Source organism: Balaenoptera musculus, chromosome 13 (assembly GCF_009873245.2).
Source record: "Balaenoptera musculus isolate JJ_BM4_2016_0621 chromosome 13, mBalMus1.pri.v3, whole genome shotgun sequence".
NCBI classification, from domain to species: domain Eukaryota; kingdom Metazoa; phylum Chordata; class Mammalia; order Artiodactyla; family Balaenopteridae; genus Balaenoptera; species Balaenoptera musculus.
This window is the reverse complement of record NC_045797.1, coordinates 42,540,313-42,563,579: the sequence shown is the minus strand read 5'-3', so window position 1 is coordinate 42,563,579 and position 23,267 is coordinate 42,540,313. Positions and strand designations below refer to the sequence as shown.

At 35.2% G+C, this 23,267-nt stretch overlaps 1 long non-coding RNA gene across 1 annotated transcript; it reads left to right on the top strand.

Annotated features, from left to right (window-relative positions):
- Positions 1-9,795: 9,795 nt before the first annotated feature.
- Positions 9,796-22,126, top strand: LOC118905715. Its single transcript, XR_005022331.1, has 3 exons — positions 9,796-9,806; positions 10,881-10,882; positions 22,056-22,126. It is a non-coding gene; the product is annotated as an uncharacterized LOC118905715 (long non-coding RNA).
- The last annotated feature ends 1,141 nt before the right edge of the window (positions 22,127-23,267 follow it).

The following is a 23,267-nucleotide window of genomic DNA, read 5'->3' as shown; positions in this document are numbered from 1 at the left end:
AATGTGAATATTAAAAAAAAAAAGAACAAATGGTATTACAATATTCATATGTTTAGAAGATATAATCACACAGTAGATACAGTATAGAAACAGACAAAAAAAGCAAGGTGCATATTTAAAAAAAATTCTAGAAGTCATCTTATTTTAATTTTTTTCAGAAATGAAGGGAATTTCTGATTATATAGTTGAGAGTTGATTTTTTAAAAAAATAACAAATCCCTAACAGGTAGTAAGTGATAGTAATTTAGTTTTTTCTCCCCTTCTTTTTTAATTATTGCAAACTATTTCAAACTACAGAATACCAGCGAGACAAATGGGAACACATTTTTCTCCCTCAGAATCCACATATAGTTTCCACAAAGACATCTAAACTTCTCTTCAACCAAAATAAAACAAAATAAGATAATGTTTATTTATATTTTTAAGAGTCGGAGTTGGGAATAGAACATTCCAATGGCACAGAAGGACTGGCAATTTCTGCATGTGCTTATGTTTCTAATATGATCTATTTTCTTTCAAGATATCTAGAAGTGCCCACCCATATTGAATCTATAATGTCAAGTTTTTTCTTCTACCAACTTCCACTATTCTTATTTCATTTTCATGGAAATAAAAAACAAACATCACCACCACACACACACACATCTGTGCTGCACACCCTAAATAACAACCTAGAAGCAAGATGTCTTGCTTAAAGCTTAATGTAGTGGGCTTTAAGCAGTAATTTCAAAGTTCTGCCTGGGCCTTGGATGTGCGAAAGTGGTCCTGAGCTCCATTTGTAGACAGGGGATATACAAAGTTCATACAAATTTTCTTCATAAAGAAAATTTGAGGATATTTTCCTCTTAAGAGATATGAAAGAGAGAAGAGAAGGACTGAGCAGAGAAAGAGTAAAGTAAAAGGACTAAATTCTCATAATGGATAAGATCTGAATCAGGGATAAGAGTGGACTCAGATTCCTCTTGTACATCACCTCACTGTCTTCTGGGCCTGCATTTTATCCAGCCATGGCCATAGCAACTAGCATCACACAGGTGTACCTGGAAGCATCTCCCTTCAGCTGCACTGTGGAGCTCTTGCTTTCTGCCATGAGGTGTCTCTGACTACCTGACTAAAATGCTTGTGAAATCCTGCCAGGCTCTCACGCAAGTATGGCCTGGATATGCATGAGAGTAAACACCTCATGGAGCAACACCTGACCAATGGACCCCGTGGATAAAGTCTCTGCCCTTCTGTCTCTTGGGCAGATGATTCTGAAATGCATTCTTTGGGGTTTTGCAGAAGGTCCCAGTGGATCAAGTCCCAGGTGACTATCTGGAGAACACACTCTTATATGCTGTGTAGGCTTAGTCTTCTTTCACTTCACTCTTCCTTAGTCCAAAATGACTATTTCCCTTCAAATCTTTCCCAAATAACTGAAACCCAAGCTCCACCTGTATCAGCCTAGTGCCTAGCATAGTTATCAGGCAGATAGTGTTCAGGAAATATTTACTGAATGAACAAATCAATGTCATGAGATAGGATAATGTATATAAAATGTATGCTTAACGCATGTAACATAACAAAGGCTTTTTAAATACTTGAGTTGTAAAGAGTCCTAAAATATTCAAAGAGCACTTCTCAAAGGATGATGGTGACAGTTGATGTCAATTTAGAGTTAGAAAGGACTTTGAGTTTATCTAGGACAAAACATTTCCAAGATAGGAATTCCTCTCCAACGTTCTGGACAGATTAAATCCCAAATTTAGTACACTGTGTGTATCTATGAAAAGAAATGTAGGACTTCAGAAGGAAGCACACTCTATTTTTTAACATATCATTTCATAAATTTTGTTTCTATCAGTATAATTTGCTTCATACAACTTCCAATTGTTAGTCTTACTTTGCCTTTCAGCTAACATGTTTCAGTTATCTTATAGTCTTCTATGTTGACTGAAAGGAGAGAAAATTTCTACCACCATCTTCCAAGGCTTCTCTTGACTAAACTTTCCACAGAAACCTTTCTAATGCCCATCAGATGACATGGTATTCCATTGTATTCAGATGCTTTATGAACTTGTCAATATCCACTGATCAGGCACCAGTTTGTCAATGATCTTCTTAAATTATGTTATCAAAACCAATATACAATATTTCGGTAGCGTTCTGGCTAGCCTGGAGTACAATGGGATTATAATCCTTATATTCTGGAAACAATTCTTCTTCTTTGGCATCTTGAAAATATTCACTTCAAAAGATCTATCCAAATTTTAGAGCTCCTTTCACTGGATTCAAAGCTACAATCATGATAAACATCCCTGATGCAGACCATTTGCCCTGATGGGGTCCTCACATTCATATACAGGAATAATGTTAAGAAGACTAATGCAGTTTTAAATATACCTAAAACACTATTAATTAGTATTGTTATAGTATTACTAATAAAACAACTACTATTTCAGTATGGGCCTTGATTGGATTTGAGGGTTTATTAACTGTTATATAGGACCTAATGTGTTATTTCTCTAGTCTTCCATTAGTTGAATCAAAATTTGAGAAGCCATAAGAAACACAAATTCTACACTAAGATTCAGACCTAATATTTGCTTTTATCAGCTTACTTACAAAATCATTTTTCTCCTTACATTTTAAAATGTGGATTTTCATCTTACTGTATGGATTTCAGCAGGATACATTATAGATGGATATCATTTTTATAGCAAAGCATGTTGACACAGTTTTTCTAATGTTACAGTCAAAGATCTAGGGATTTGCCAACACATTTGTTCTCAAGCTTTATTTTTTTTTTACTCAAAAGAAAATGATGCCTAGAAGCATAAACAAATAAACTAATAGAGCAGACGTGCTCTGGTAGAATGGTATGATGCTTACCATCTCTCTCTTTTGCTGTGGGTGCTCATCATTGAGGGACCTGTACGGAATTCCTAGAGCTCTTCAAAGCACAGTTTTAAAGTTATTGTCTTTAAGTAGTAGAGAGAGAATAATGATGCAGCAGCAAACTTTTGGAGACTCAAAAATGAGGATGAGAGGCAAAGAGTGGGAAGCTTAAAGACATCTGACAGACTTTCTACCTAAACTGAGAGTATTCTTTTTAAACCATGAAGTACACATCCACCTTACACACGAATTCTTTCGAGTGTCTTAACATCCTTCCCCCAAGTGTTTTATATTTGGAACACAAGTCTTTTTTCTGTCAGAGGTAAAAGACGCTGTGTATGTCATAGCAATTCTAATTTTCACTTAGCTACTATTCAAGCTATCTCTTTCAGCTTCCCTAAAATTTTCAAAAACAAGTCATTCTTCCTTATCACCTTTATTTCATCTATAGCTTAACCAGTATTTCCACTGAGGAAAGAGTAGATCCAAACAGGGAGATTTTCAGTAGGCCCTTACTTATATAGTACCAAGATAGAGCCATATCCTCCTTTCCCTTTAATTCTCTAGCATAAAATATCCTGAGAGTTTTTTGAGATTTGCACTTGCAAATCTATTGAAGAGGGCCACCTAGTAAAACTTTCAATTCCTGCTGACCTTTACCTTTTTTCCTAGATGACAAATAAGGATTTAAGTGATATTTTTGATGTCCAGATAGCTAATAAGCCAGAATCCACTAGAAAAGGTTCAGTGTTCATGGTGGTGTATTCTATTTCAAAAGCTAACTAGAATTCACAAGGCTGAGTTGGAGTCAATCACACTGGAAAGCCCTGTTTTTTCCATCTTCCCAGCATGTGTCCTGCTAGTTAACAGTACACGAGGTGTTCTGCTACTGGGAGAGGGAAGTAGGAAGGCTGGAACTGGAAGATTCCTGTGAAAATCTGCAGGATGTGACTCTATTGAATCATCAAATATACGGATTCTTTCAGCCTACTGGAATCACCCTGCTCCATAATATTAAAATTAAAATTCCTTGCTAAAACTCTTTTTTCACACTTAGATACACCTACATAATGAAATCAAAATACTTGGAGATTCTCTGGTTGGTTGTCTGGTTGATTTACTCCTTCCACTGAATTGTGTGTGTGTGTGTGTGTGTGTGTGTGTGTGTGTTTTCTGACCTCTTTGTTCAGTATACTGAATGAACCCATTTATAGATTAGATTACTTTTCCTTGATCCTGCCCCTGCCCCAAACACTAGTCACTCAGTGCAGAGTAAAGGCAAGAGACACTGGAAGGGCAGGGTGGGTGGGGGGTCAGTGGGTAGAGAGATAGCCAGGAAACAACTTTAAATTAAGTGGAGAGCATATATTCATATATTTACCATCATACATCCCTAACTCTGGCAACCACTGAATCTATTCTCCATGCCTATACTTTTCAACAATGCTATATTCATGTCTACATATAGCATACAACCTTTTGAGATTGGCTTTTTTCACTCAGCATAAATCCCTGGAGATACATCAAATTGTTACATGTATCAATAGTTTGTTCTTTTTAATTGATGACTAATATTTCATGATACGGATGTATCACAGCCTGTTTAACCATTTGCCTGTTGAAGAACAGTTTCCAGTTTTTGGCAAATGAAAATTATAAAACTTAAAAATACAATAACCAGAATAAAAACTCAATGGATGGGCTTAATATATAGTACAGTAGAGATTACAGAGGACAGAATCAGTGACCTGAAGGACAGATCAATAAAATTTACCCAATTTGAACAACAAAGAGAAAATAAAATAGAAAAAAAAAAAACCCACCACCACCAACAGAGTCTCAGGGACCTGTGGGACCATAACAAAAGAGCTAACATTCATATTTTACTTTCTTTCTAACATCAGGACCAATGCAAGAGTAATGAGTACTCTCACTACTCTAATTCATCATAGGACTAGAATTTCTAGCTACTGCAATAAGGCAAGAAGAAGAAATAAAAGGATATTCAGCTATAAAGCATGAACTAGAGGAATGAGGCTACTCTCATTTGGCAGAAACTGATTTTCCAGTCTTCATTTATTTTTACATTTTATTCATTTTTCATTAAAATCTGATTTTTTCCCCCAACTCACATACCTTTAAAATAAATGAAATAATTCAATCATACAGAAAAATACAGAAGACAATGTAAGGAGCACTGAGCTTTATCAAATCATAATATGTCATATGGGCTTTTTGTCATTTGAAAAGAAATAAAACATTATAGACACAGGTAAACCACCTCTCTAATCCCATTCCTCTGCCTCCATCTCATGTAGGTTTTTATACTATAACAACAAAATGTATCTATATATAACCTATATAAAATACTATTTGAAGTTTCCAAACTTTGAATAAATTGTGACGGACAATACATTTTCTCTCCTAAACTGCTTTTTCTCTTAAAAATAGAATGGTATGGTAGTTTACTTAAAAGGCTAAATCCATGCTTATAAATGAAGTTCAGATGTAATTTATTTTCTTGAATTGTCACTATTCAATTTTAGTATTTATACTATTGAGACTTCATGTTAGGCGAATACCGGTTTTTTTCTATTTATTCAATTCTGCCTCTTGTTACTCTTAGTAGCATGTTTCTGAACTGCTCTTTCATATTTCTATCTTTATTTTCTTCATTCTGGGTGATTAACTCATATTATCTTCTAATTTATTCATTCTTCAGCTGTGACTGGTCTAATGGTTATCTTATTTTATTACCTTTTTAATTTTAATTAGAGATTATTCCTTCATACATGAACATCTTAAGTATGTTATTTAAGTTTTTTTTTTTAACATGCTGTCTCCTAAAATTAATCTTGAGTAAATTCAAATTCAGATTGTTGATTTTGCTGGTGGTCTTTCATTTGGAAATTTATTTATTTACTTATTTATTTATTTTTCATTTACTCTATAACCTTGGTGTGCAGGTTCATTCTGAGTAGTAAAATTTCATTGTTCTCTCTCTCTTCCTTGACTTCTTCTCTTCTTCTATGTTCACCTACCATTACCTAGTAACTATAGAGTTGCCTACCCCTACATTCAGCCCCCAGTGTCCCCAGTTCTTATGATGGTATTTCAAAACTTCATCCTTGTCATTTCACTGAAGAAGTCATTGGTCAATCTGATGGGCCAGAGAGTGGCTTGATTTTGTTCCTGATCGCCAGAAGTGTCCTTATCCTCTGCTTCCCTAGACCTACTGCTTGTTATAAATTTGAAGATCAGGGAATCAGGTAAAAAAAACACTACTGTTTTTATTATTTTATACATCTGAGGGAATTGCTCTTAGCTCTGGATGCAAGCAAGGAGCTTGGTCCTGTGTCAGACTTGACCTGGAGCACGTTTAGTCCCCATTTCCTACAGAGGATAGCTCCTGCCAAGCTGGGTGTGGCTTCAGCAACACACACTGCTTTGTTTCTCTTTTCCATTTCCGATCTCTGGAGATGTTTATCCTTGTTTTGAGTTCAGCTATGTTTTCTTAACTTTCCCCTTAATTTCTCTCCAAGATTGCTTTGTGTTTGTATCAGAGGAGAGCATCAAAGATGAACTTACCGCGCCACTCCAAACCGCCCTCCACTAACACCCTATTCTTGTTCTTCATAACTTAATTTAATGGCACATGTATTTAAAATGAAACCATTGCAGGAGCAATCAAAGGCTTTTTACCCACTCTGGCTCTGCAGTTCTTTTAATGACACCAGAACAACGTTTGTCATTTAAAGTTTGACAACTGTTATACATATCATTTTTAAAAATCATTTAAAAATCATATTTGTGTGTTTCATGTACACACACACTAAATTCTAGAAATCCTGCCTATATGTAGAACATATATAAATAAGAATCTTAAATTTTGGTCAGAAAAAATTTGTTGTACTTTCTTTTAAAGCCATCATTAAAAAGTTGCCAATATTTTCCTCTCAGAATTGGGCCTTTTAATCCATCACTCCATGAAAGCTGCTTTCAAGCTTAGTCTGATTAGTCTTTTGAGATAAAATTCAAACACCAATGCTAGCCACCAAAAATTTTAAATGTTTAAATGGATTTCTCCTGTTTTCATTAGTAAGTCATGCTAATTTTTTAAGGTTCCATGTTTTAAACAAATTCCAACTATCTTTCTTATGTTAGTTAAGTAGGGGGAAAAAAAAGTCCTAAAAAAATAGCTATTTGAGTTTATCTGAAGGAACAACTGGATGATGGTATGGCTAAAAGAGTTTACATATGAATTTTGCCCCAAGTGGAAGCCAGTAGTGCATATGTAGGAAGCCCAGAGTGTGCGTCTGAATATGCTAGGAGGGAAGAGATCACAGGGAAGTCATGAGCATATAGCCCTAATGCTTATGACCCCAGGAACCTGGGTCAGTGATGACCCTCATCATTTAAAGGTTTAAGATTTTGAAGGGCACAGATAGACACCTCCTCCTGAGAAGAGTGATTGTAATCAGAGAATATGAGATGGTATCCATCCATGTGTGCTGCTGAGAGGGCTTCCAAGACCCCCACTTTAGTGGCTGGACTATGCAGCCTCCGAATGAAGACTGAACCACTTCCATGACATGGAGAATATGAGTGCACTTAGCAAGCATAATTTTGGCAGAAACCTAGGGTTCCAAGCAGGATTGGGATATGGGTGGGGAGTAAAATTTTTTATAAGCCCCCAAAGTAAAGTATGCTCTTAATCCTTTTATATGAGACAACCTACATGGCTAAGACAGATTGATGGCAAGCACTATGATTTCTATTCTAAAGGAAGAAGGAAGACTGACACAGGAAATCAAATAACTTGTCTGAGAGATTATATCTCAAAAGCAGAAATGACCCATGGTTAAATATTCAGTAACAGAAGTATGACTTTTGTCAATAAAGAATAGAAAGATCATCATACAGATGTTTAGGGGCTATAAGCAGAGTAAGGATTTTAAGTTACGTTTTCAGTGGAAATGGTTTAATGATCTAAGGTTTCTATCCAGTTGTGTACATGCTGTCTCTGGTAATGAAATCAGTGGTAATCTCTTATTTATTCTCTAGGTATTCAATGAGATAAAACATGATACTGGAATGGGGTAGTTACACATTTGAAAGAAAAAACTTAATGTGCACTTACCTTTAATAAAATGCTAAGTAAAAAAGGTAAGTTTTTTAGTCCATATAATAATCATTTTAAAAAGAAATAAAACTATTTAGGTAGAATTTTATTCTTCCTCCAAATCGAAATGCAATTTGTATAAGCTGTTTATTATTTCTCATAAAATAGTTCTAGTAATGCAACATTTCACCTTTTTTAAACAAACTGTTGTAGAAAAGAAAAATAAATTGTTACAGAAAATAATTAGTAGATAACACATATACTGGCACTCAGAAACTCACACACACACTTAACTTCAGCTTACTGTATACACAACTCAATGCTGAAAACAAATTGCCCCACATAAAGTAGACACTCAACAATTCTGACTGACTGAATGAATTAAAACATATTCTGAAGGAGTACAGGAAAAGGAAGTTTGAAAATGAAGTCATTAAACGGAAGTCTCATTCAGCTCAGGCAGGAAATGCTTCTGAAGTCACAGCATTGCAGTGGTCTGCCTGTCAACCTTGCTTCTTAAACCCAAGTCCGGAAAAAAGAATGTTAATATTCGTTGTTATTTATCTTCCCCTAGAGGAACTTAACAATTTTCTTGAATATTTATTTTGTATCATGTGCTAGAAAGAAGTACTTTCAGCACAGAAACTGTATTGCTGAGTGGACATAAGTACAGTGAGATGAACTGTTCAAGACTCTGCTGTCTACAGTGGGGGACAGAGATCAAAGTCCTTCACTTAAGTCACTGGCACAAAGGCATTTGGAAGAGTTTGTCTCATGCACTGGGCTGGGGTTCATTCTGTGGGGGAAGAGAGGGCCTTTCATTAGAATTGTGAGGCTGAAAATAAAGCTTACATTCCTTTCTTCTATGGGAATGCTCCAGCAGGCTAATACCAGTAATATCCGGTGCTAAACTCTGTAATGTTATCTGATGGATTTCTTCACAAAATGCTTACTCCCTTCCCTTCACTGCTATAACACTTCCCCCTTTCTCTACCTCTTATCACTTTGTAATTTTTTTCTCACAAAGATTATTTATACAGGACTTGTATCAGTCTGGATCTCTATTGAGATTTCCAGGACAAGTAATCAATACATCTTTAATATTTAAGCAGTTTACAAGCAACAATGAAATTGTCATTGTTGTCAAAATCTTCTAATTTTAGCACACTGTTTTGCAAATCAGAGAAAAAAAACAACTATCAGATTTTTAAAATACTTATGTGTAAAAGTATTGTATGTATTAGTGAAAATAATGAAACCAAAACCCATTATAAAATGCTCATTATATTACTTTAAAGATAATGACTAATTAATGTTTTTAAATGTAGCAGTTATATAGAATAAAGGCTTGATAAAAACATGGTTTACTTATTTTAGTCCTATTGTTTATTTAAAACTGCAAATCAGAACATGTAACACTTGTGTTTTCACTGTTACAATGATGTGCACTTGCTCTTAGAATAACAAATTCAACGTGGCTACAGAACCCTCTAGGTTCTGATTTGGTTGTCCAAATTCATCTTTCATAACTCTCTTAACTCCCTCTTGTTCCTTTATGATACAGACATATTGACCTTTTGCATTCCTGAATGTATGTTCTTTTCTGCCAGAAAATTTGCATTAAGATGTTTGCATATATCGTTTCCTTTGCCTAGAATGTTCTGTCCCTTAGTAGTTGGAAACTTCTTTTCTTCCAGGTCCCAAATAAATGCAATTCTTCAGCAAAACATTCCTAACTATGCTGTGCTCAGACTCAGCTGTTCTCTCTTTCATGTTGCATTGTTTTATTTTATTCTCAGACTTTACTGTTGTCTGAAATCATCTTTCTTTTTTCATTCAGTTGATTTAACTATTGATAGTTCTTGTCACTAGAAATGAAAGTTCCACAAGAGCAGGGGACATTTTCATCTTATTCACTACTATATTTTCAGAGTCTAGAATAATAAATGACTTAAGATGGCACATGTTCTATAATTAAATGAATCTTTCAATAGGAGAGTCAGGTGGGGGATTTAATAAAAAGAAAAAATGCAAAATATTGTAGCTTTAAAGATAAGGACCATGCTCTGATTTTTTTTCCCTTGAAGAAGTTAAGTAAGCTCAGTAGAAGATTAAATGTTCAAGTATTTATTACCACCATTTCACACATCCCAAAAAAGGTTAATAAAACACAAAGAAAAGTTAGAAAAATAAATGAAACTCTTGTCTTGAAATTGCTGAAGAAGCAGAGATATGTTTTGCTCTCTCTAACCCCATCTATTCCTATATTAGCACAGTAGTCACTTGCAGAACACAAGGAAGCTGGCAAAGAATGTATGTAAATGACTGAAAAACAAACATCTGGGTAATGGAAGAAGTGATGCTGAACCTTAGATTAATCATATTTTAAGGAATTTCAGTGACCCAACCTGAGTCAAGTTTAAAGAACAAAATCTACAATGAAACGGCACCGAAGAAATTGAATGGGTTCAGAAAAATGGCTAGCTAAAAAATAGTCTTCAGCAGCCCTTGTTCCTTGAATTGTTTCTAACTATCAATGCTAGACATCATGTATATGTCCCCACCTTCTATACTTCTCCTACATGTCAGGAACTGGACCCCTTTCCTAGGCTCCTTTGCCTGATGGGTTCTAGTTTAGTTACACCAATGAGAGGTACTCTTAAGAAATTTGAAATGTGCAAGAGGGAAAGAAGCCCTTATTCTCCTCCAGCAGGTAGACGTGCTGGTAGAGAGAGTATGATAGCTGCAGTGGCTTCCCTGTGAGCTCCTGCAAATGCTATATTTTGCTGATACAGGAAGCTGTAATCTCCAGCATCAAGTTTCTTTGTTTGCATATTTTGTGTTTTTGAAGGCCAGCAATAGTTCAGTTTCTGAAAGTCAGCAGTAGCTCTTCCTGATCTAATTTTCTTAGTGGAAATACCTGCAGGAAAGAAAATCAGGCAGGGGCTGGAAAGGCTGAGAAAGTCATTAGACCATGACACAACTGTGATCCAGAGTTAAGGAGAGGGAAGTAAGGGTGGGTGAAAGTGCCCTAGTCCAGGAAAGATTAAACATAGCCATTGGGAGTCCTCAAACCAAGTCAGCTACTCTGAGGAGTCTCCTGTTACCTAGGAATGAGGCTTCCTTCGCTTTCCCATGGTGGATGTCAGAGGAAGCAGCTGGGGTCCTCAGTCAATTAAGCTCCCAGCAGTTGGAAATACACCAGGTGCATTCTCATGGTCGTCACAAATAGTCACCCAACTCCCTGTGGTCTCTTTGTTTTCATTTGACAAAGGGAAATAAAAATACCTACCCTATCTCATAGGGCCCCTGTGAGGATCCTACAAGTGAATTCACATCAAAATATTGAAAATGGAAAATGTTCCATAGTCAATAAAGGGAAGAGTTAATGGAAAGGGAGAACAGATACCTTTCAGATATGATCTAACATGCTGTGGTAAAGTAATTCTCTATGGAAAAAAGAGATATGAAACCAGTTAGTACTCCAGACAGTGCTCAGTTTTACCAGTATTAAGAGATACTCACCAGGATCTGAAACAAACAAACAAACAAACAAAGACAAATACGAGCAGTACCCACAGATCTATACCTTGGTCTTGATACCAAATCTCACTTGGCTGGCTCAGCATCTCAAACCAAGAAAGAAAAACTGACATAAAAGGTCAGTTCTCAGAATATGCATATCTTTTAAAAACATCAATATTCTTCTGATTTAATAGCTAATTTAATTTAATAATTATATTATTCTGCTGCTTGTTAAAACATAAGGCCCTTTGTACTTAACTGATAACAATATTCCCATTAGTGGTATATCTTCTAGAATGTAATCCCAAACTGCCCACTGCTCTCTTTTTTAAGATTAGAAAGAAACTATGTTCATAAAAATTTGCCTTAAGAATTGATAGCCCAGGGCTTCCCTGGTGGTGCGGTGGTTGAGAATCCGCCTGCCAATGCAGGGGACACGGGTTCAAGCCCTGGTCTGGGAAGATCCCACATGCCACCGAGCAACTAGGCCCGTGAGCCACAATTACTGAGCCTGCGCGTCTGGAGCCTGTGCTCCGCAACAAGAGAGGCCGCGATAGTGAGAGGCCCGCGCACCGCGATGAAGAGTGGCCCCCACTTGCCGCAACTAGAGAAAGCCCTCGCACAGAAACGAAGACCCAACGCAGCCAAAAATAAATAAATAAATAATTAATTAATTAATTAAAAAAAAATTGATAGCCCATTCTCAAGTGTATCAGTGAATAAAGAGAAATGATCCGTGAGCTAGTTACCCCTGGATCTCATCACACTGTCCCATCACGGAACTCCCTTGTTCTAAGGAGGCCATCAAGTACTTTGGTGAGGTTACAAGAAAAGAGTCCAGTAGATCTCATCACTGACTTTGCTGTAAGGAATTAAGATGCTTTCCATAACCTTTCTATGAGAAACCTCAAAAAATATTTCTCCCTGATCTTAATACAAGTGGTCCTCACTTTGCCTCCACGCAGGATTGTAAAAATGACTATTAAAGCTACAACTGTGCAAAGCTCTCTTAATAATCAATAGAAAATGTTTTTCTATTGTTCTGTAAACTTTAAAAAATTTTCTCAAAACATTAATATTCTCTTAGACTTAGGGATAAATGTATAGGGAATTAAAAATAGCAAAATAAACTTATCAAGAGTAGTTTGAACAGTGCTTGCTTTCCTCTTGCCTTATAACTTAGGATAGGGAGCAAGCACCTTTTACATGCCTTGACAAATTGTTATATATTACTTTCTAAGTTTGCATCAGCTTCCAACACATTTTCCTCTTTATGCTTTCAGTGATGTAAAATAATTTCAGAAAGTTCCATTAATGTGAAGTTTTGCCAGCACCACTTTCTCTGCATCTTTTTTAACACAACCACTTTCCTCATTTATGTCTATAAGTTGGCTTTCACTAAGTTCCCCTGACTGCATATCTAGGTTTCTCAAATGATGGCAGTGCCAACATCTTCACAATCAACTATTTCTTTTATAACTCCATATACATTTAATTAAAATTTCAGTTCCATTGTTATGATTTTTTGTTTATTTATTGCATTTTATCTTTGTTGGCCTATACTCTCTTTTGATTATTCATTTTGTAAGGTGTCACATGGGTTATCACTTGGAGACAAGAAGGCAACACAAGTACATGCTTTACTGTCTGTGCATGCTGTCTGAAAACAGATATGCAGTAACCAATCATCAAGAGACTGAGAAGGAAGTGTCATGATTGGTCACTGAACATGGTGTACTAGATATTTGTGGAATGAATAGCTAGCAGTGAAATTTACACTTTATACAATAACTCATAGTTAATATGCCATGGTAACTAAAATTTGGATCATGTGTGGGGGACTAGTGTTAGCTAACTAAACTAATAGAAACTGAAATCCATGCATATCAGAACTATGCAAAGTGAGAACTGCCTGCATTAGGAATAGTAGTGATTTCCTAGAGTAATGAAATTGTTTTACCGTATGGACCAGTGGTGTCCTAAAGAAATATAATGAATTACAATTGCAAGCCACCTATGTAATTTTAAATACTTTAGTAGCCACTCTGAAAGTGAAAAGACACAGGTAAAATTAATTTTAATAATATATTTTACTTAACACAATATATCAAAAATGTTATCATTAAATATGTAACCTCTATAAAACTTATTAATGAGATATTTACATTCTTTTTTTATTCTAGGTCTGAAATTCAGAGTGCATTTTATACATAGGACTTTTCAATTCGGACTAGCCACATTTCAAGTGGCTAAGTCACATGTGGTTAGTGGCTACTTTATTGGAGAACATGAACATAGATACTAAATATTTAATAATTATTTTTTCCTCTTTCTATTGGATTTTCAAGAATGTATGTCAAACACAGGTTGCTCCTTGTAAGTGCATTTGAGTTGATGGCATGGATATTGGGAACTAGGCATGCTCTGGTTCCTGGGCCCTTGTTTAATCTAATTTATTCTTCATTCATTTTCCTACTTATTTAAACTTACTTTATGTTGTTACATTTTGTACATATTTGTAAGTCATTTGTATCCTTTTTAAAATAAAGAAAGACATAAATTAGAATGAATATATAAAATAAAGTGGGATATAAACTAGAAAGTATATAAACCAAAAAATAATCTGATCTAACTTAAAATAAACATAATTAAAACCTTAAAATGTTTGCTTCTGTTGAATGGGTATGTGTACCAAAACCACACTTAAAATATCTCATTATAAAAGTATTGCATCTTGGACTTCCCTGGCCGTCCAGTGGTTAAGACTTCGCTTTCCAACGCAGGGGGTGTGGGTTCGATCCCTGGTTGGGGAGCTAAGATCCCACATGCCGCGGGGCCAAAACAAACCCCAAGAACATAAAACAGAAGCAATATTGTAACAAACTCAATAAAGATTGGAAAAATGGTCGACATCAAAAACATCTTTAAAAAAAAAGTATTGCATCTTACCTGGTATATTGGTGAAAAATAAAAAGGAGAAAGAAAATATACAATATGTAATATGGGAAGAAGATAATTACTCAATTTCCACTCTCATTTTTTCAGTGCAAAATTCTGGTAAATGGGATCTAATAATTAATGCTTCTGATTAATTACTCACATAAACAGAGAGGACATTCTCTTTCCAGTCCCTAGTTACACAGAGAGTCTAAAAGAACAGAGATTACGTTCTGGAGTTTTAAGAGTAATCAATATGTTATTCCACCAAATCTTTAAGTTTCAGAAAGAAGCCTGAAAAAAGGGATTGTTTGCCAATAAACAATTTAAATCCTGGTAATCCTGAGCTTTCTTTACCTTCCTGAGAAAATGTACTGACGTGTTCTTATCTGGTACATCACTTTATGTACTCTATACATTTCTTGACAGCATACATGATTCTAATATTATTTTTCATTCAAATAGGAAGCTGTCTTTTTTTATACTCTTCCAACAACAAGGTATACATTTTTTTTGAAATCTTGAAATGTTTGATATGAATGTACCTAATTCATATCTTGAGGGTGTGTAGGTCTCAAGCTTGTCTTAGGAGTAGGTAAAGACTGTTTACAAAGGGTTAATGAAACAGTCACGCAAGAAGCTATATATGTTTTGGTTGTCCAATATCAAACATCACAAGACCAATTGAACTATTTTAATAAAGACACGTAAGTCAACTTGTAGTTCAGGACTTTTTGTTGCAAAATGTTTGAAATTAAAATGAGACAAAATTAGCCTAATGGGAGAATTATCAACTCATATAAGTGAACAATAATAAGGGCTTCAGGGACAATTGGTCATTGTAACCCCCAAACCATTGGATGGTCTTTGTGAGTCACTCTATCTGCTCTATTCCTGTTCATTGTTTTATACCAGTTTTCGCTTAAACATTAAAATCACAGCTGCTACCAAGTCTTACCTCATGTTTTCCAATTTTCAATACTAGAAAGCAATGGTCCTTTTCTTAGTACCAATTAAAAATCACTTTAGGTAAAACTCTGACTTCTGATTGGGTCTTTGTGCTAACTGCCTGGACAAATCAGGAGCAAAGGTTGCAATTACTACCCTAGTTTGGGTGAGGGGATAAATAGTAGAGAGTGACCAGGGAGGTGGAGTCACTTAAAAGATGATGACACTGCTACCTGGAGGTGTTTGAATGAGATGGGAATGGATCTGCAAAAGCTGGTGGGAGAGGCAGGGTAAGGGTGCTATTACTAGAAGAAAGAGTTGTGCAAATGTTTTTCACTATAATGTACAAATGCAAGATTTTTTTTCACATTTTTGTCCTGTTGTTTTGTGCTATTTACAGACAGCTATAACCTAACTAAGTGACTTCTGTATGTCTAAATGGCACATCATTTAGATATGAGGTATAGTAATAATGGGAAACTGAAGAATATATAACCTGACTGGATATGTTATAAATTTCATTCAAGTATGAACAGCAGAGCTTCCTAAAACAATAACTTAAATAAGGTAGTTTCTTTTTTACATAAAAAATAGCCAGGCATAGATAAAACAGAATGAGCATGGCAACCCCATCTTCCTCAGGGAACCATATTCCTTTAATCTTTCTGGCTCCACCATTCTAGCTTGTCTAAAGTCCCAAACAATTTCTGCTTAAGTTATTTGCTAGAATTTGGTCACATCATCACACCTACCTGCAAAGGAACTTCAGAAATGATGATTTTTTTAACTGGACACCCTGCTGTATTCAAAAAGATCATCATTCTGTTACTAAGAAAGTATAGTTGATGGAATTTGGTGATCTCTGCCTCAATGAGCATGCTAAGTTTGAAAGCACTTAAAATGTACAATAGACTCAGAATGTATAAAGGCTATCATTGTTTTAAAGCTAGTTTCCCTTTTAAAGGCAAAACCAAATATATCTATATCTATCTATCTATTTGCAGTTGACCCTTGAATAACACAGGTTTGAACTGCATGGGTTCATTCATATGATCTTTTTCAATAAATACTACAGTACTACGCAAAACATGGTTGGGTGAATACAAGGATGCAGAATCACAGATATGAGGGCCAACTGTAAAGTTATACAGAGATTTTTGATTGCACAGAGATGAGTACCCCTAGCCCCTTCCAAGTACAAGGATCAACTGTATATATGTATATGTATATAGATAGAGATACAGATACAAATATAAATATAGATGATATACAGATTAAGACTTTGGAGTTAGAGGCAAGAGATTTTTGCTAATATTGATATTCATTTACCAAGAAATGAATACATATGAAACAGAATAATCTATTTTGTCTTTCTATTTTGGAAAGAAAATTAGTAGCTATCTGTTCATCTCACTGAGCTGTTAGACATATGGATAGCATCTTGAATAACATTTGAAACAAGTTCCTAAGTTTTAATTTTAATGATACTATTTCAAAGTTAAAAAGAAAAAGCTGACCATTTAGTTAGTCTTTCAACTAATTCATCCTTTTCTATATAATAAAATAAATTAATGAGAATACCATCTGCAACAGGGGTAATCTAAAACTACCAAATGCTTTAATCATTCAAGATCACATGTATTTGTAATATTTCATTCAAGTTCACTCTTAAATCTATCCCATGTATTTAGAGATTTTCCTAGGGACAGTAATAATATTACATTTACTGCTTAATTTTAGTAAATGAAAATAAGTAACACAGTTACTTAAAAGTAATTAGAAACCCAGTGCTAAGATAAATAAACTGTGTTACCAAGCAGAAGCTTATTTCTTTATCATGTCCAACAGACAAATTAATTAAATTTGATTTTAAATATTTAAATGTTCTTAGCATAAATTATCGATATTACTATAAAATTTGTTATATGATATATTGAAATGCATGATGTTCCTCAGCTAAGTTGACAGAAACTTTAAGGAAAAGGTAAAACTAATTCAATAAAATTTTTATTTTGATTAATTCCCCTTGCCAATACATTGCAAATTGTACTACTTTCATTCCATGGAAATGCATCAGGCAGCTTAATCAAGCTATATTAATTGACTATAATCATATACCTTTGTGTTGTTAAAGTAATTCTATGATTTCACCCCTCATAAAGATTTGATATTCTCTTTCCTCATTAGGTAAAAATGTTAATTGGAATAAAATTTAATGGAGAAGTAGAAGATAAACAGTGTCGTGCTGACAAATGTTTAACATCCATTTCTCTGAAAATTAAAAAACAGTACATATTGTAGGATTTGGTGAATTACATGGGGTAAATACTCCCACCATAAACAATTTCCACCTATCAAATTGATAGCTTTCAAATTTCCTTAAAATTCATCCATCAGTTCTTGTGAGCCAGTAAAAGCTGGCTTCGGCAAATTAAATAGATGATTAACACCACAGTCAGAGTCACTAAGATGTAAGAAAAAGGGATGCAGATGTAGAAGATTTAGCCTTGGATGGGAAAAAGGAAACCTCTATGATTTTGTTAGCAGAAAGAAGTACATGATGGGTATAAATGTAATTTGGTTTATGGATTTAGTGTCCAAAAGTCAACACCTTGCTGATATCTATTTTCTTTGCAAAGTAAAAAAAAAAAAAAAAAGTAATTAATGAGAGCAAGGTGGAAGAAGAGAAGACGTTAAGAAAAATGTAAAACATAGAAAATGAGAAAACAACCTAACTAGAGAAACACAGGAACATAGCAGAGCAATGTTGAAACCCAACTGATGTTAGTGACCAGGAATTGTTAGCAATTCCAAATAGATAGGTGGTGTTCTGGTTAGAGCCAGAAGCCCATGTTTGGTAAAAAGAAAGCAATTACTTGGTTTCATCCATAGTTGAGCATTTGCCAAAGCAGTAAGATTAAAAGTATAATATAGAAAGGGAATGCAGAAAGGGAATTTAGGATATTGGGAAAAAGTGGTCGAAATGACGTAATATGAAACTTAATCTGAGGAATGAGGGAAGTAAATACAACAGGAGACTAAATGAATAGGAATAAAATAGAGGGATCAATGGACAGAAGTTCCAAGGGGGTTTTTCTCACTGAGATAATGGTTGAAATAGTACTAATAGATGTCAGCAAAATGGCAGAAGTAGGTAGCTCCACACTCCCATTATCTATTCACAGAAACGTCAAGGAAACAACCAGAAAATGTCTGAAATAATTTTGTCAAATCCAGAAACAATCAAAAGTTCACAGCAATCAAAAGGACACTGAATCAAGAAAAATCTCACTTTAGGAAGTCTTCGGATATTTTATCTGTGTTTTCTCCAACCCCTCTCCAGGTCTACAGAAGTCTTGAAGATGGTAGTCATGTTCCCAATATGAGACTCTGGTCCTTGGATCTGGAGGGAACAGAAAAATCTTATTTGTAAGTTATGGTGTTTGTTATAAGCTGTCTGGGGACCTGAAGGATTGATGCAAGTTTCTTGTCACTGTTTCATCTATCTCGGAATTCACTCAGTGGATACTCAGGAATATCCACTCAGGAAGGATATGTTGTGGGTATTGCACAAAAACATTGTAAGCCATCAAAATAACCACATTTGCTTGGCAAAAGATTATGGTTGAGATACACAAAAGTCCTTCTAAATCCTGGAAGAGTCTAGGAGAGAATTTCTTTGGGAAATTGGGGAGGACATTCAAAGTACTTGAGTATACTGGGAAAAAAAGAGAGCCACAGTGCATGCTCAGGACAAGGTACAAGCTTAGGAAGAACTGAGAAGACCTTAAGATTTCACTACTGGCTAATCTATAGTCTTAGTGCAAAAAGAAGTGAAGGCTGAGGCAGAATCGCAAATGGCCTGGCTAAGTGTTAAAGGAGTGTCCTAGCCCAAAGCCTACTCACAAAACGTAGAAGAGGTGGTTTAGTTGTCATCGTTGCTATTATTTAAGACTCCCAGGATTCAAGGAAATCTCAGTCAAGATACTGGCAAAACACAAGTTAAACATTCAGCAGTCAAGAACTGCTAACCCTGAGGAAGGGGAGAATCTGACTTGACAAGTTACTAAACTGTAATACTTGAATGTCAGTTTTCAACAAAAAAGATTACAAAGCATACAAAATAATAACAAAGTATGGTCACTTAAAAGGAAATAAGCAAATTGATAGAAACCATCTCTATGAAAGCCCAGACATTGGACTTACATGACAAAGACTTTAACTCAATTATCTTAAATATACAATATGCTCAAAGAGTTGAAGGAAACCATGGACAAAGAACTAAAATAAGTCAGGAAACCAATGTGTGAACAAAATGAGAATATCAATAAATAGAATTATAAAAAGAAACCAAGTAAAATACTGCAGCTGAAAAGTATAATAATCGAAATGAGAAATTCAGTAGAGGGGTTCAGTAGCATATTTTAGTAAGCAATTAAATAACTGTATGTCAACAAATAACCTAGATAGATTGGAGAAAATCCTAGAAACACACACGTCCTCTGAGCTGACTCAAGAAGAAATAGAAACTCTCAACAAACCTATACCAAGAGTTTGAGTCAGTAATCAAAAACCTCCCAACAAAGAAAAAAACAGAACCAGATGGCTTCACTGGTGAATTCTAACAAATTATTAAAGAATAATGAACACTAATGCTTTTCAAACTCTTCCAAAAAATAGAAGAGGAGGGAATACTCCCTAATTCATTCTATGTGGCCAGCATTACTCTGATACCAAAGTAGGACAATGACACTATTCCAAGAGAAAACTACAGACCAATATCCCTTATGAATATAGATGCAAAAATCCTCAACAAAATACTAGAAAGCCAAATCCAACAGCATATTGAAAGATAAACACCAAAATAACAGGGCCACTATATGTGGTTCTGGTCCCCAAATAAATAAAAATTTGAACATTTCCTGTAAGCCTGAACTATATTAGTCATGCCACTTCATTCTCAACTTTTTAAGTACTGATGATTGAAGATAAATCACAACATTCATAGATACAATATACTAGTAAAAAAATAATCAGTTCTTCCACTGTGAACAGATTAATATAGAGTTGGCACGCTTTGAAATAGTGTTTTTTCCTCCTTTATATATTTATGTTTGTACTTAGTGATTCTTCTAGAATCTGACATACCTGTACTCTTTGCAAATAAGCTTTTTGTTTTTTGTCAAAAGCTATTATGGGAATCAGTTGTAAGGAAGCATATCAGGTGTATATACACATTATCTTAAATCTGGAGTCTCATTTCATTTTCTCAGAGTCTACTGAAAATAGATAGCTATATATATACTTTTCATTTTACAGATGGAAAAGAAATTAAAGAACTTGTAGAAGGGCCCGAGGCATCTTTGTGCTGGATACATAAATCCTACTCTTAGTTTGCTGATTAAACGACACTGGGATTATATGTCAAATTGATGGGTGCCTGCAACTGTAAACATGCTAAAGAGACATACTTTACTTTTTATTACTTTATACTTCAGGGCTCTGGGTCACACCTTGTCCAAATGAAGATTGCAATTCTTATCACCTGTACAGACTCATTCAATATTTTCAGCCTGTATCTAAAAGAATATGACGACAACACACATGTGGTCAGAATTTACCTTGTGCCTATATGCTTTCAATGTAGCCAATAAGAATGCAATTCACACAAGTAAATATGCTCTATTGGAAATAAACACCTTATTACAGTGATTATGATAGTCCTTTAGAATTGTTATCTTTACTCCAACTTCCACTCTCCTTAATGATTCTTCCAAGTGTTTACACTGAGGAGAAGAGAGTGAGCATCCTCTGAGAAGAAAATGCTCATCTCTCCTGTGGCAATTCAAGTAAAATTAAGTTGCTCCATGTGAGCTCTGGCTTATTTCACACTTGGTATATACCAGTGAGGTAGCAGAGCACAGTGGCTACAAGCTGAACTCGAGTTGCCACAACCTGGATTCACATTCTACTTCTGCTACTTACCAGTCTCTCTTTTTAAAAAAATTATTTATTTATTTATTTTTGGCGGCACTGGGTCTTTATTACTGTGCGTGGGCTTTCTCTAGTTGCCGCGAGCGGGGGCTACTCTTGTGGTGCGTGGGCTTCTCATTGCGGTGGCTTCTCTTGTTGTGGAGCAGGGGCTCTAGGCGCGCAGGCTTCAGTAGTTGTGGCTCGCGGGCTCTAGAGCGCAGGCTCAGTAGTTGTGGAGCACGGGCTTAGTTGCTCCGCGGCATATGGGATTTTCCCGGACCAGGACTCAAACCCATGTTCCCTGCATTGGCAGGCAGATTCTTAACCACTGTGCCACCAGGGAAGCCCTGCTTACCAGTCTCTGTAGTATAAATTTTACTTAAAATAACCTATAAAATTATAATGTTATTCCCTTTCTTATGGCATTAATTTGAAAATTAAATGAGTTAATAGTGAATCATATAGCATGTGTCATAAATATAATTGCTAAGTAAAATTAATTTTCTGTCTCATTCTTGATTATGACAGTTTGAGGCCAAAGATTCCATCTGATTCATATAAATGGGCAAATATTAAGGTGCTTACTTGTTGTTTTTATGAAATTTAATTGAATGATGTGGTCCAGAACCAGATACCTTTCAGATGTTTAGGACAGACAGATTCTGGGTCATAGGGATGATAGGGACAGAGTAAAGGGACAATGTAGGTGATTAAATAGCTAATCCCACTAGGGGACTGTAAGTAGAAAAAATATGGGAGACCCCTGTAAGTTAATGATTACTCAAGAAAGCAGGTTTACTTAACCACAAAACCAAACAGGCTTGCCTAGAGCAACAAAACCATGCGACAGAAGCATGAGACACGCCCCAAAACAATAAAACAATGGTGGCATGAGACCCACATCCTGCCCAGTGAGCTCAGTAATTAATGATCCCTAGGACATGCTCTCTGCACACATAAGAAACAATAATTTATGGAAAGGTGCTCATTGTACAGAGACCTGAAATAATTTTTACGGTCCTGGCTTGACCATGTCGGGACAAAAAAACTCCCCTGCCCATGGGATGATGTTAAACTCAGTGTGTCACTGAAATGGTGACAGAAATACATCTACACCATATTTAAAGAAAGATCATATGCCATGGGGGCATGGTCTCTTAAGGAATTTTATTTCTTAATCTGCTTCATTTTGATAGTATGTGTGCATGTATATTGCATAAAGCATCATTACTCTATATGTCTTACCCCTGTGGCTACAGATAAAAGAATTAATTCATTTATTGCTTTGGGGAACTACAAACATTTTAAAAGCATGCTTGGCATATATGAAAAGAATGACTATACTATTTGTTAGATTTAGACAAACTGTATAGAAAAATATGCACATGTCCATCTGTGTAATAGATAACTTATCCCCATCATGAGGGGAGATATAGCTAGACAAGAATAAAGAATTAATGTTACTATGTAGATAATTCAGGCCAAAATACTACTTTGGCCTCAAGTATCCAAATAAAAAATGCTCTACATAGTTTAATCACATGGATAATTTTTTAATCTCTCCATTGTGCTCAGAATAAGTATTTTAAAAAACATTAAGGAAAATCATGTTTTTGCATCTTCTTAAAAATCTATTCGGAACATTATTTTGAAATCTAGATAAAGTATTTATAAATAATTAAAGGCTATTATTTCCAATGCATTGAAAAGGCAATAGACCTTCAATGACTGAATTGTATATCTCACATCTAAAAAAGTGAACTTTAAAAATGAAATAAAAAATGTATTCTTAACTGGATAACTAATGCATATGGAATGCACATTTTTCTTCAAATGAAAAGTAACTGATGAAATCCTTTGTTGAATAGTTGACATGCAGTTAAGA